Raw genomic sequence first — 15,917 nt, forward strand, 5'->3', positions numbered from 1 at the left:
TTCTGGAGGGATCTCCATCCCTGACCTCAAGCTATTCTAAAGAGCAATCATAATAAAAACTACATGGTACTGACATAGAAATATACTAGTTGATCAATGGAATCGAATCAAAGAACCAGAAATAAACCCACACACCTAGGGTCACATGATTTTTGACAAAGGAACCAAAACCATATAATGGGAAAAAAATAACATCTTCAATAATGGTGCGGGTGCAACTGGATGTCTACATGTATAAAAATGCAAATAGATCCATATTTGTCTCAAATGCTCAAATCTAAGTGGAACAAAGACCTCAATAAAACACCCCATACATTTAATCTATTAGATGAGAAAGTAGGAAACAGCCTGGAACAAATTGGCACAGGAGACAACTTCCTGAACAGAACACTAATAGCTCAGGCTCTAAGATAAACAATTAATAAATGGGACCTCTTGAAACTGAAGCGATTATGTAAGGCAAAGAACACTTTCAGTAGAATGAAACAACAGTCTACATATTGGGAAAATATCTTCACCAATCCTACATCTGACAGAAGGCTAATAATCAAAAAATATATGGAACTCAATAAATCAAAATCAATAAACAAAATAACATGATTTAAAAATGGGCACAGAACTAAATACAGAATTCTCAACAGAGGAATCTTGAGTGGCTGAGAAGCACTTAAAAATGCTTAGTCATCAGGAAAATGGAAATCAAATGACTCTTGAGATTCCATCGCACACTAGTCAGAACAGCTAAGATCAAAATCTAAAGCTACAGCAGATGCTCGCGAGGGTGTGGAGAAAGGGAAGCACTCCTCCACTGTTGGTGGGAGTGCAAACTTGTATAACTGCTTTGGAAGTTAACCTGGTGCTTTCTCGGAAAAATAGGAATACACATACCTCAAGACCCAGCTGTACCACTCTTGGCTATATACCCAAAACACACTCTATAATACAAAAAGCACATTTGCTCAACTATGTTCATAGCAGATTTATTCATAATAGTCAGAATCTGGAAACAACCCTAGATGTCCCTTAACCTAAGAATGGATAAAGAAACTGTGGCACACTTACACAATGGAAATCTACTCAGCTATTAAAAACAAAGAAATCATGAAATTTCCAGGCAAATGGATGGAACTAGAAAAGATGGTCCTGAGTGAGGTAAACCACACCCAGAAAGACATACATGGTATGTATTCACTTATGAGTGGATTTTAGTCATAGAATACAGGATAAGCATATTATAAGGCACATACCCAAAGAAGAAAAATAAAAAGGAGGATCCAAGGTAAGACGTAGAATTATCACTTGGAAGTTTTGGATTAATGACATTGACAGAGGCAGAGGTTGAAGAGAGGAAACAAGGTAGGAGAAGGGGTGCAGTGATCTTATAGGGTGGAGATCAGACCTGAAGAGAGCAAGGAAAGAGCAGACAGAAACCCTATAGTGAAGAGAGAAACTGAGGGTGGAGTTATCTCTGTGACAGGCTGGAGACCTAAGTTAGGGTAGGTTCCTGGGAAGATATGAGGTGGATTCAAGCAAAGAACTCTAGTACCAGAGGCCATAGAGACCTAAAATGGTACTCTCTAACTAGACTCGTCTCCTAGCAGATGGAGGGGAACAGCAAACCACCCACAAAAACTTTGACCTCAAATAACCCTATCCACAAGATGTGCAGGGATAAAGATAGAGCACAAACTGGTAACAGAGAGTGGGGTATTTTTGTGACATGCCTGACCATGATGCTTATTGGCAGAATATAGACTTTGGGACTTTGGATTAGAGCACTTTAAGTGGGGATTTACTGGCCATACTCCTAGGAGTATAAAACACAGAGATGGTAAGAGCAATGTAGATTATGACAGCTCAGCTCAAGAGGTTTCAGAGGAGAAAATATTAGTGAGTGGACTAGATCCCATTCATGTGATAGTTTGACAAGAAACGTGGCTGCTTTCTGCCTCTGAGGCTAAATTGAAGGGTTTTGCATTAATGGCATTGACAGAAGAGATTTCAAGACAGCCTAGTGTTGGCTCTGTTGTGCGCTTATTATTGGCCACACCTATGCAAATCTATAATAAGAGCAAGTTGAGCAAGAAAAAATACAAACTGTACAGTTTGAGGGCAAAAGAAACACCAAACACCAAGAAGTGTAATGAAACTCAGCCCTGTGCTTGGGGAGATAAACAGTTCAAAGAAAAGCCTTGTGCTAAATGGAATAAAAAGTGTTGTGACCCCAGGGCAAGGCCTTACCTAAGCTTCCAACTTGTGAAAAAGAATTAAAGAAAAAAAAAAAAAAGCTAAAGCAGTGAATTAAGCCATCAAAACCAGAAAGTTGATCCAGATATAAATGAAAAGGGAGAAGCAAGTTCCATCCCAACCAAGCATATTTAGAGTCAAAGATAGAAGAATGGGGTTGTGGAGTATCCTTCCATGACTAAGGACAGCTGTTAAGGTCAGGCATGTGTCAGGGGCACCCCTTCATAAAGGCCCAGAGAGGCCATTGTGTAAGGCTGTGAAGGTGAAGCTTGGATTGCACTGGAGAACTCAAGATGTTGGAGATGCCAGAGCCATGGGATAACTGCCAAGGAGAGCTGCTAACAGCATGTGGAACCAGTCCAAAAGATAAAAGTATACTGTAATCAACAAAGCTGAAAGGAGTTGGAGATCTGAAGAGCTTTTTGACATAAGAAATAGAGATTTAGAGTATGGAGTTTACCCAGCTGTCTTTTGGTCTTGCCTTGGTACAGTATTTTATCACTATGCCCGCTTTCCTTTTTGGAATGGTAATCTATATCCTGTGCCATTGTATGTTGGAAGTATGTGATCTCCTTTTTTGTTAATTTTGATTTTACATGGGGCTACAATTAAGAGATTGCCATGAGTCTCAGAAGAGACTTTGGACTTTTTAACAGTGCTGAAACTGTTATAGACCACAGGGACTTTTGAAATTGGACTGAGGGCATTTATGCATTGTGATATAGGTACAGCCCATGGGGGTCAGGGAATGAAATGTGGTGGTTTGAATGAGAATGGCCACCATAGGCTTTTAGATTTGAATGCTTGGTCACCAGAGGGAGATACTATTTGAAAGGATTAGAAAGTGTGGCCTTGTTAGGGGAAGTATGTCAATGAGAGTAGGCTTTAAGATTTCAAAATCTCATGACAATCACAAAGTTTCTTTCTGCTGCCTGCAGATCAGGATATAGAACTCTCAGTTACTTCTCCAGCATGATGTCTACCTGTACACTGTCATGTTTCCTGCCATGCTGATAATAAATGAGACCTCTGAAACTAAAAGCAAGCTTCAATTAAAGCTTTTTAAAAGAGGAGTTCCCTCAGTCTGGGTGTATCTTCATATCAATAGAATACTGAACAATACAAAAACCAAGAGATGGATTCCAAGTGATAGTAAAAGAGCTGACTGTGGAGTTTCAAATTTCAGGTCTTAGATTTGCCACCCTAATGGGTGACTAAACAAATAACTTACATTATTTTTTTCTTGCTAAACTTTAGTCTTTACTCAAATACTATGGACAATTACCTTAAAAGATTTCATAAAAATTATGCAAAATTCCCTATGTGTAACTGCTCTTCAGCATATATACTTTCTACCAGAGCAAATTATTCTCTGATTCATTGAACGTAATCAGTCAGGGTAGAATTTCATATACTGCAGTAGATTGTGCTCCAGCAACTCTACTCTCTACTTACTGTGACATGTCCTAAACAGAAATCAACCTTATGAAGATAAGATACCATTCAGGAGATCAAGGGTTGTTTATTTGGGGTTTCCAAGGATGACCACAAAAATCCTGACTTCACTAGCATAATGAGATCAGGCAAGTATCTGACCTGTAATGATCCCTGGAGGGTCTTTTTAGCTATCAACTTTATGAAGTAAACAAACAATTACTCTAGAAATTCTTTCACCCTCTCTCTCTGTCTCTCTCACTCACTTGCTTGCTCTCTCCCTCTCTCTCTCATATATAAGTCCATACATGAAACCATAATGGGGATAAGAGTGTAGCTTGGAAATAGAGCATTTTCCTAGCATGGAGAAGGCCCTGGGATCCATTTCTAGAATTGAATAACCTAATACAAAGAGGACTGGTAAATACTGTCTCTGTAGAATGATATCAAGAAATTTGTTGGCAAATACAAACTAAATTTGTTGTTGATTATTAAAGTTTAATGGTGATTTATCTTTTAATTAATCAGCAGTTATTGCTAAACCAGCAGTATACCCAAACCACCACAGGGAGATTAGGATTTGTTTAATTAACCTAGAACACAATACTGTACAATAGTTACTCCATCCTAAACCTCAAAGCCCACATAGTTTCCTCCCATTCAGATTTCCCACATTACATTTTCTTTTAGTCATATCTTAGATATGGTTCATCTCTCCTCATGATTTCAAGTCTTCTCCTCAGCTGATTTCTGCTCTCTGGCTCCCCCCACTTACGTCCTGCTCTTTCCCTCCAGACCAGGATGTCCCACCCTATTCTCTCCATTACACAGAATTGGCTGGTGTGTTTGATTAAAAATACAGAGAACAAATGGTGGCATGTTTACACAAACTTGAGACAGGTAATGCTTACAATACACATCACAATACAATGTCCAGATTGAAACCAGATAGTGGGGTAGAGAAATCATCATTTGAATGAACAAGTGTAAATTGTGTACTTTCCACAAAAACATTATACTAATATTTCCCCCTTTAAGTCCAATAAAAGGTTCATTTTCTTTAATACAATAATAATTATAAAAGTTATGAAAACTATTAGGTAAGATTTACATGTGCAATGTCCAGTTCATGTGCATTTGGCAATTTAGGAGAAAGTATTTGATTGTCTATCCTATATTGACAAGTTTATAGATCTATACTTAAATTAACTTTTATCCTTATTGGTATTACCTATATGAAAACATTTTCTTAAATTCTAAACAACTTAAGTTTAATTGTGGAACTATAACTATTAGGTCTTCAACCCCACCAGAGCCTTGAGAAGGAATAAAATTACTTACTGGTGTAAATAGGAAGTGCATGTTAGGAACTTCCAAAAAAAAGGACACAGACAGTTTGCTGCCTGAAAAGTAACCCGTAACTCTTTCTAAAGTTGGAGCATCAGTTTCAGCTTCTGGCTCAGAATTTTTGATAGACATATATGTGAAACAGGAACTATTTAGGACTTGCTTACCCTCTCTTGGCAGAGCTTGGCAGTCGACAACCAAAAACCATCACAACCACCCATAAAGGAAATTGGACGTTGTTCTCATGATTTTTTTCTGTTAATTTAAGCTTGCCCAGTTTTGGCAGAATTCTGTCAAGAAAAGTGGGCATTTTCTTTTTGCCTTGGTAGCTAGTTAGCCATATTTGATGCCATCTCCATATAAACGTTCTTTGATGCTCATCATGTTCTTTGAGGTAGGTGGGGTGCTGTCAGGAGATGAACTTTCTCAATTGTCAAAGAATATTAAAATAATAAAGACAATTTTATTTGCCATATTCTGTAGGTCTCTGAAGTTTTGAAGACTACCTATCTTTATGTAATTGACCTGTCTACAAAATCATATCTATCTGTTAAACCTAGGATGTATACTTCTGTGATAAATTGGACTAGTGTCTGTCATGAGTATGAGTTAATTAACTAGCAATTAACTTGCATTACCTAATATCCTAAACAGTTTGTAATAGCAGTTTAAAGTATTGAAAGTAACATTGAATTTGTATCAATATGCTAAAATTTATCAATGTATTAAAAATAGACTTATTTTTGCATCATAGTACAAAATCCTATACCAGGTTTAAAATAGCTTTATTTGAGAATAACAAATAAAACCTTAAGTTGAGTAAATTTAATAATCTATCTTTTGCCTTATTATTCCTATAAGATATCCCTGTATTTTCCTTTTTCATTTTTAACCCCTTTTCTCCTTATCTAAGAAAGAAAGACAGAGAAAAGAAAAAGGAAAGAGAGAAATCCCTGAGTATAACCTTGTTTTTTCTCTGAATAAGATCATTAATAATTTATAACCATCTCCCAATAACAATAAACATTCATATCCATTGAAAGCAACCAAAAACCATCATAACCACCCTTAAAGGAAATTGGACGTTGTTCTCATGAATTTTTTCTAGCTAACTTTTTGGACATGCAGAAATCCTTTTAGGGGACCTAAAGGAAACTTGCAAAAATTGTTAAGTAAGCAAGCATTAACATTTGTGGTCCAGTCTTTGAATGTTGAGAAATTTCAAGGTTACTAGAAGGCGTGTTTGGAACAGTCTAAAATGCTAGACCAATTGAGATTAGTAGCTTTCCTCAAAGGAAACTTGGGAGGATGCTTTGATGAGAAACAGCAATTGAAGCGGTTGAGGCAGGAACAAACAGAATGCTTGAACATGCAAGATGCTGAATCTCTCAACATTGACAGATGTGTCAATGTCTCAGCATGCAGGAAAGATGAATTCTTTCAGGTTTGGTCCAGTGTGTTTGGTGTCCACTCCTTTTCCCTGCAAACATATAATTTCTCACAAGCATTATACAATTCTAATATCACAAATGTCTGAGATGTGCAGAAACAAAACTGTAAACCAATTTTACTTATGTCAATTAAAAGAATGGCATAATTAATTTTGAGTTTATTGTAGTCAAGGACTCATTGGCCATGTATTGTTGAAGTTCTGGCTGAAGACATTTTTTATGTCTCAGTCAGTTTCAGAGTTGTTCCCATGTGAAGAGATCAGCACTTTATTTTACCTGTTCTGTTTGGTCTTCTTGATTTTTCTCTTCTTGTGTGTGGCCAAGGTCTTCACGTGGTCTTCCTCTGTCATATCTAATTTTTATTAATTTTGATAGAACCCACAATTTCTCTTCTCCTGTATGAACATATATAAAACCTCTTCCCCAGTGTAACATATTCCCTATTCTCCATTTAGAATTAGGACCTTTATATGCTGCTTAATTCAGCAGCCCTTTCTAAATTCCACTGTGTCTTAGCAGGTGTGCTACTTAATTCATTTAAACATTTTAAAATTCATAAATCATTATTTGATCTACTTTGGGGAAATATTTTATTTCCCTTCTGTTTTATGTCCATCTTTTTAAAATTACTGTTATAAATTTTCATAATTGTTTGACCTTTAGGATTATAAGTCATATCTGTGCCAATAAGTTCTAGGCTCTTCCCTATTTTTTTTTCCAACCGATTTAGAGTATCTGGTTTAATGTTGAGGTCTTTGATTCACTTGGACTTTAGTTTTGTGCAGGGTGATAAATATGGATCTATTTTCATTTTCCTGCATGTAGACATCCAGTTGGACCAGCACCATTTGTTGAAGATGCTGTCTTTTTTCCATTGAATGGATTTGGCTGCTTTGTCAAAAATCAAGTATTCATCGGTGTGTGGGTTTATTTCTGGATCTTCTATTTGGTTCCATTGATCCTCCTTTCTGTTTCTATGCCAATACCATGCAGTTTTTATTACTATTGCTCTGTAGTACAGCTTGAGATCGGGGATGGAGATACCTCCAGATGATCTGTTGTTATACAGGATTGTTTTGGAGATTCTGGGCTTTATTTATTTCTCCATATGAAGCTGAGAATCTTTGTTTCAAGGTCCATAAAGAATTGAGTTGGTATTTTGATGGGAATTGCATTGAATCTGTAGATTGCTTTTGGCAGTATGGCCATTTTCACAATGTTTATCCTACCAATCCATGAGCACAGGAGATCTTTCCATCTTCTGATATCTTCTTCAATTTCTTTCTTCAGAGACTTGAAGTTTTTCTCAAACAGGTCTTTCACTTGCTTGGTTAGTGTCACCCCAAGGTACTTTATGTGGTTAGTGGCTATTGTGAAGGGTGTTGTTTCCCTTATTTCTTTCTCAGCCCTTTTGTCTTTGGTATACAGGAGGGCTTCTGATTTTTTTTTTTTTGAGTTGATTTTGTATCCTGCCACTTTGCTGAAGGTGTTTATCAGCTGGAGGAGTTCTCTGGTTGAATTTTTGGGGTCGCTCATATATACTATCATATCATCTGTGAATAGTGACAACTTCCTGAACAGAACACCAACAGCACAAGCTCTAAGAGCAACAATCAATAAATGGGACCTCATGAAGCTGAAAAGCTTCTGTAAAGCAAAGGACATTGTCATCAAAACAAAACGACTGCATACAGATTGGGAAAGAATCTTCACTAACCCTTTATCTGACAGAGGGCTGATATCCAGTATATATAAAGAACTCAGGAAGCTGAAAAGCAACAAACCAAGTAATCCAATTAAAAAATGGGGAACAGAGCTAAACAGAGAATTCTCTGTAGAGGAATATCGAATGGCAGAGAAACACTTAAAGAAATGCTCAATGTCATTAGCAAATGCAAATGCAAATCAAAACAACCCTGAGATTATACCTTACACCCTTCAGAATGACCAAGAAGAAAAACTTGAGTGACAACACATGCTGGAGAGGTTGTGGAGAAAAGGGAACCCTCCTCCATTGCTGGTGGGAATGTAAACTGCTACAACCACTTTGGAAGTCAATCTGGCGCTTACTCAGACAATTAGGAACAGTGCTTCCTCAAGACCCAGCTATACCACTACTAGGTATATACTCAAAATTTGATCAAGTACACAACAAGGACATTTGCTCAACCATGTTTGTAGCAGCTTTATTTATAATAGCCAGAACCTGGAAACAACCCAGATGTCCATCATCGGAGGAATGGATACAGAAATTGTGGTATTTTTACACAATGGAATACTACTCAGCAATCAAAAAGGAGGAAATCATGAAATTTGCAGGCAAATGGTGGGATCTAGGAAAGATCATTCTGAGTGAAGTATCCCAGAAGGAAAAAGAGAAACATGGTATATACTCGCTTATATAGACCTACAAGACATAATAAACATAATGAAGTCTATACACCTAAAAGAGATAAACAAGAAAGCAGACACGAGGTAAGATGATCAATCCTCACTTAGAAAGACTAATGAGATGTGCATTGGATATATGACAGGAGTCTACCACAGAAGGCATCTGAAAGATCCTACCAAGCAGCGTTTCAAAACAGATACTAAGACTCATAACCAAACCTTCGGCAGAAGGAGAGTTAGTATGACAGGGAAAGGATAGGAGCCCCACAAGGACCAAATATACCTGGGCACAGGATTTTTTTTCTGAAACTGTTTCTCCAACCAAGGACCATGTATGGATATAACCTAGAACCTTTACTCGGACGAAGCTCGTGTTAGCTCAATAACCAATTGGTTTCCCATAGTAAGAGGAACAGGGACTATCTCTGACAGGAAGTCAATGGCAGGCTCTTTGACTCCCCACCCCCCCCAAGGGAGGAGCAGTTCTGCTAGGCCACAGAGGAGGGCTTCGAAGCCAGCCCTGAAGATACCTGATAAAATAGGGCCAGATGAAAGGGAAGGAGGTCCTCCCCAGTCCATGGACTTGGAAATGGGCAGGGAGAAACAGAGGGAGGGAGAGTGGGATTGGGAGGGAATAAGGGAGCGGGATACAGCTGGGATACAGAGTTAATAAAATGTAACTAATAATAACAAACAATAAAAAATAAATTAAAAAAATAAGTTATATCTGTAATAGGTTTTCATGTCATAATGTCTAAAATATTGTTGAATTACAATGGATATACATGCTGGAGCACCATCTGCCCCAATTTGCAAGGGCATCTCCAAAACATTCACCATCTCTAACAAATGTGTAACCTTAGGATCATGCTTGCCAGAATTTAAGGCAAAAACCCATTGGAATTCTGACTATGAATCTATGGCATGGTGCATGAATTTCAGTTCTCCAAACTCTGTAAAATGGAGTATACACTGCATGACCTTGTCCCAAGACAACACTAAATAGGATCTGCATTTCTACTTTAGCATATAGACCTTTGTCTAGTAGTTGAAACTTAAGAATACACATACAATATCAAGTCTGACCAAGTTGGCCTATAGCTTAAGACTTTCTCTTCAGCATCTCAATGGGCTGCCATTTTGCAATATCTTCAAGCCTCTGTGGACTTTTCTCATCTGGAAACACATCTTTTTGTGTTATTGTAAGTACTACATTGGATTGCTCTGAAGGCTCTCTATGTTGATTCAAAGATTTCCCCCAACTTCTGCTCTACAGCATTTAATTTAGTATCTATTTTCTCGGTCTCTTCTTTCTCCAAGTCTGTCTTCTCCTGATCTGTCCCAAAGAGGATATACAAACCTGAAATCATTAGTGAAACAATTATTTGTATGCGAAGGGAAACAAACTCAAATGTTATCCAGAAGCATTGTGTCATTGTGTTTTCCTCCATTTTCAATACAGAAAATTATCTTTTTAAATCTCAAAATTTTTCCCTAAGGACTTTACTTTCTTAGACCACTGAGCTTCCTTTTCAGACCCTACCAGTTCAGATGCTTGAGGATTCTCTTTCTCTGGCTCCTGCCTCCATCACTGGATCCTGACCCCTTCTTCACTCTGAGAAGTTACTGGGTCCACAAATGTTAGCTCCTCAGACTGGCAAGAACCCCTATTCAAAGGGATTCTGTTTTCTGCCTTGGCTAGCAAAGACTTCTTTGGAGAAGCTTCCTTGTTAAATAGTCTCTTTTTTCTCTACCTAAAAACAAACAAACAAAAAACAAAACAAAATAATACCTGTCTGGGATGTGTATGTATTAAATTTTGTTTTTCTTCAGCCTGCTGGAGGCCTTGCTACTCTGCAGGGGGTCTGTCTGCTTAAGAACAGTGAGCTTCTAGTTTAGGAACTGCCTTTGCCTTGTTTTTAAGGAATAGAACTAAAAATCTGCTCCTTAGTTTTATTTTATAAGTAAGTTTTTTTTGTTTTCTAACTTTTTTATTTATTTTTATTAATTACACTTTATTCACTTTGTATCCCCCTATAAGCCACTCCCTCCTCCCCTTATAATCACACCTACCCTCCACCTTCTTCATTCATGCCACTACCTAAGTCCACTGATAGGAGAGGTCCTCCTCTCCTTCCTGCTGATCTTATTTTATCAGATCTCATCAGGAGTGGCTGCATTGTCCTCTTCTGTGGCCTGGTAAGGCTGCTCCCCCCTCAGGGGGAGGTGATCAAAGAGCAGGCCAATCAGATTATGTCAGAGGCAGTCCCTCTTCCTATTACTATATAACCCACATGAACACTAAACTGCCATGGGCTACATCTGTGCAGGGGTTCTAGGTTATCTCCATGCCTGGTACTTGGTTGGAGTATGAGTCTCTGGGAAGACCCCTGTGTTCCACTTTCTGGTTCTGTAGCTCTCCTTGTGGAGTTCCTGTCTTCTCCAGATCTTACTATTTCCCACTTCTTACATATGATTCCATGCACACTGCCCAACAGTTGGCCATAAGTCTCAGCATCTGCTTTGCTAGTCTGCAGGTCAGAGCCTTTCAGAGGCCCTCCGTGGAGGGTTTCTAGTTTGTTTCCTGTTTTCTTCTTCTTCTGATGTCCTTCCTCTTTGCCTTTCGGGATGGGGATTGAGCATTTTGGTCAGGGTCCTCTCTCTTGATTAGTTTCTTTAGATGTACAGATTTTAGTAGGTTTATCCTATATTTCATGTGTATATGAGTGAGTATATACCGTGTGTTTCTTTCTGCTTCTGGGACAGCTCACTCAGGATGATCCTTTCTAGGTCCCACCATTTACCTGCAAATTTCATGATTTCCTTATTTTTCATTGCTGAGTAATATTCCATTGTGTAGGTGTACCACAATTTCTGCATCCGTTCTTCAGTTGAGGAGCATCTGGGCTGTTTCCAGCTTCTGGCTATTACAAATAAAGCTGCTACAAACATGAATGAGCAAATGTCCTTACTGTGTACTTGAGCCTCTTTTGGATATATGCCTAGGAGTGGTATAGCTGGATCTTGAGGAAACACTATTCCTAGTTGTCTGAGAAAGCGCCAAATTGATTTCCAGAGTGGTTGTACAAGTTTACATTCCCACCAGCAGTGGAGGAGGGTTCCCTTTCTCCACAGTCTCTCCAGCATGTGTTGTCCCTTGAGTTTTTCATCTTGGCCATTCTGATGGGTGTAAGGTGAAATCTCTGTGTCGTTTTCATTTGTATTTCCTTGGTGGCTAATGACGTTGAACATTTCTTTAAGTGTTTCTCTGCCATTCTATATTCCTTTACAAAGAATTCTCTGTTTAGCTCTGTTCCCTATTTTTTAATTGGAGTACTTGGTTTGCTGCTTTTCAGCTTCTTTAGTTCTTTATATATACTGGATAGTAGCCCTCTGTCAGAAAAAGGGTTGGTGAAGATTCTTTCCCAATCTGTACGAAGTCGTTTTGTTTTGATGACAATGTCCTTTGTTTTACAGAAGCTTTTCAATTTCATGAGGTCCCATTTATTGATTGTTGCTCTTAGAGCGTGTGCTGTTGGTGTTCTGTTCAGGAAGTTGTCTCCTGTAAAAATGAGTTCTAGGGTCTTCTGCACTTTTTCTTCTAACTGATTTAATGTGTCTAGTTTTATGTTGAGTTCTGTGATCCACTTGGACTTTAGTTTTGTGCAGGGAGGTAAGTATGGATCTATTCGCATTTTTCTACATGTAGACATCCAGTTAGACCAGCACCATTTTTTGAAGATGCTATCTTTTTTCCATTGAATGGTTTTGGCATCTTTGTCAAAGATCAGGTGTCCATAGTGTGTGGGTTTATTTCTGGGTCTTCTGTTCGGTTCCATTGATTCACCATTCTGTTTCTATGCCAGCAACATGCAGATTTATTACTGTTGCCCTATACTACAGCTTGAGATCAGGGATGGAGATACCTCCAGAAGATCTTTTATTGTAGAGGATTGTTTTAGCAATTCTGGGTTTCTTGTTATTCCATATGAAGTTGAGAATTTTTCTTTCTAGGTCTGTGAAGAATTGTGTTGGTAATTTGGTGGGAATTGCCTTGAATCTGTAGATTGCTTTTGTTAAGATGGCCATTTTTACTATGTTAATCCTGCCAAGCCATGAGCATGGGAGATCTTTCCATCTTCTCATATCTTCCTCTAATTCTTTCTTCAGAGACTTGAAATTTTTTTCATACAAGTCTTTGACTTGGATGGTTAGGGTTACACCAAGGTACTTTATGTCATCTGTGGCTATTGTGAAGGATGTTGTTTCCCTAATTTCTTCCTCAGCCCTTTTGTCTTTTGTATACAGGAGTGCTACAGATTTTTGGAGTTAATTTTGTATCTGGCCACTTTGCTGAAGGTGTTTATCAGCTGTAGGAGTTCCCTGGTAAGATTTTTGGGGTCACTCAGGTATACTATCACATCATATGCAAATAGTGATGATTTGACTTCTTTTCCAATTTGTATCCGCTTGATCTCCTTCAACTGTCCTATTGGTCTAGCAAGTAAGTTCTTTCTAGATCACTATACATTCTGCCACACTTTGGTATGCCATATGTTGTTGATTATTAATATTGATATTATTAACATTAATACTCTTGATTTATCTTTTAATTAAGCAATGGTTATTCCTAACCCAGCTATATACCCAAGTCACCACACAGAGACTAAAATGTATTTAATTAATTTGAAACACAATGCTGTGCAAAGTTACTCTATTCTAAACCTCCAAGCCCCTACAGTTTACTCTCATTCAGATTTCCCACATTATACTTGCTTTTATTCATATCTTAGGTATGGTTCATCTCTCCTCATGATTTCAAGTCCTCTCCTCTGCAGATCTCTGCTGTCTGACTCCCTCACTTCCTTCTCCTCCCCTTCAGACCAGGATATTCCACCCTATTCTCTCTATTACATAGCTTTGGATAATTGTTTAATTAAAAATACAAAAAAAACCCCAAAAAATAAAAAATAAAAACGACTACATGTTTACACAAACTTAAGAAAGATGATGCTTAGAATAAACATCACAATACAATGTCCGGATTGAAAGCAAATAATGGGATAGAAAAACAACATTTAAATAACATTTTAATAAACAAGGGCAAATTATATACATTCCACAAATCATCATACCAACATATATTAACTGGCAAAACAAAATGAGGTAAATTCACATATTTTTGACTAATATTTGATTCCTACTTTATTGGAATTGTAGCTGTTTCTGTTGTAGAAATCAAGATGTAGGCAAATATAGAAACAATGTTGAGTGACACTTCTGCTTCAGCTCCTTCTCTTAAGAAAAGAATTCTGTTTACTGGTCAAATACACACCCTGGGAGCATCGAGAGACAATTCTATTTAACGCCAGACAGTGAACCTTATAACAAGTTATCTTAATCCTGGCCTGAGAACACTTCAGTTTCCCCCTCAGCTTTGGCTTCAGATGTCTGACATACCATGTTCAGAACTTCATATCTAATAAAAGAGTGTGCAGCCTAGTGGGGGGTGTTAAAATTTGTAAACCTCTTGATATCGAAAGTCCAATAATTCAGACATGCTCAAAATAGGTCTGATGTTAAAAATCTCTTAAATAGGTTACATATATAAAAGTATTCTGCAGAGATTAATAGTTTTTAGGTTTGTGCTGTCCAATGTGGCAGACATTAACCATGTGTGTATATCAAGCACTTGAAATGTGATCAGTGCAACCAAGGAACTAAAATTCTTTCTTTTATTTCATTTTAATTATTTTGTTATCCTTATTTATTCAATGGTGGAGCAGTGGAGGTACATGTGGGGGTTTTCAGAAGACAACTTAATGGAGTCACGTATCTCTTTTTGCCACATTGCTCCCATGGATTGGAACTCAGGGCACCAGGTTCAACAGCAAGTGTCTTTATCTCCTGATCAGTCTTAGAGGCCTACTTTATATAATTTCAGTTAACCTAATTGTAGATAGCCACATGCAGCTAGTTGCTCTCATGACAGTGCAGCTGCTAGGACAATCAATGGTCTTACTTCTTTATTTCTACCACATGCCCATGTACTTTCTTTACTGCCCTGCTTTTAAAATGCCAGGGACATAAAATGATGACATCTGCTAATAGGAGACTTGAGACCAAAACTTAAATGTACCTCTTCTATTTACAGTTACATCTTGTACAAATACCTTTATCCTTGTTATTCAACAAAGTTACAGTGGAATGCATTTTTTAATTCTAGGGTGGTATATGTGTCAGAGGCTAAGTGCTTTATAAGCATGAAGCCTATCAGTCCAAAACAGCTTAGTTATGTAGGTACTTCTGTCCACTTCACTTTACAAATGGGGAAATAAAACTTTAAAGAGATTAGTAGCTTGCTTCAAACAGCACATGGTGGTGGATACCTGTAATCCCAGCATTCTGATAGCTGATGAAGGAGGATTGCTGCACATTCTAGTCTAGCCAGGGCCACATAGCAAGACTCAGTCTCAAACAAAACCAAGCAAGCAAGCAAACAAACAAAACCAATTTGTTTTGCATATCATAGTTAGGAATTAACAAAGCTGAGATTCAAATTTAGGGCTTCAGAATATGTCCAGGTTAGGCTTCCCAGTTTTCAACTTTTATAGAACCATCTAGTTGCCTTTAACAAATCTCCTCTTCTGAATTTCTCCATTTGCCTCCGTATGAATGTATTAGCATTGAATAGTTAAGGACTACTGCTGTACCCTACAGGTTGCTAGGAGACGGAGGCAAGATTAGTAAGCAGCACTTCAGGTATGGCAGGGGTCCAAATCCTCAGCTATAAAAAAATAGAGCCAAGAGGAAACTGAAAAGGTCAGTCCCTTTGCCTCTACCTACATGCATGCAGGAAGAAGAAACTACCTTAAAGTGGATACAATTTGCTTTGCCTGAAGTCATACTTAGTATTGTGCATTGAATCTCATGAAGATTTTCTATCTAAATTCTCCATTACTATTTCCCATTTCTTTCTGCTTTTACACTGTGTTTGGGCACCTGTTCTAATAACCCATACCTATTCAACTCCAGATTTGATGTTCT

Source organism: Psammomys obesus, unplaced genomic scaffold (genome assembly GCF_907164565.1).
Source record: "Psammomys obesus unplaced genomic scaffold, mPsaObe1.curated_primary_1811, whole genome shotgun sequence".
Classification (NCBI taxonomy): domain Eukaryota; kingdom Metazoa; phylum Chordata; class Mammalia; order Rodentia; family Muridae; genus Psammomys; species Psammomys obesus.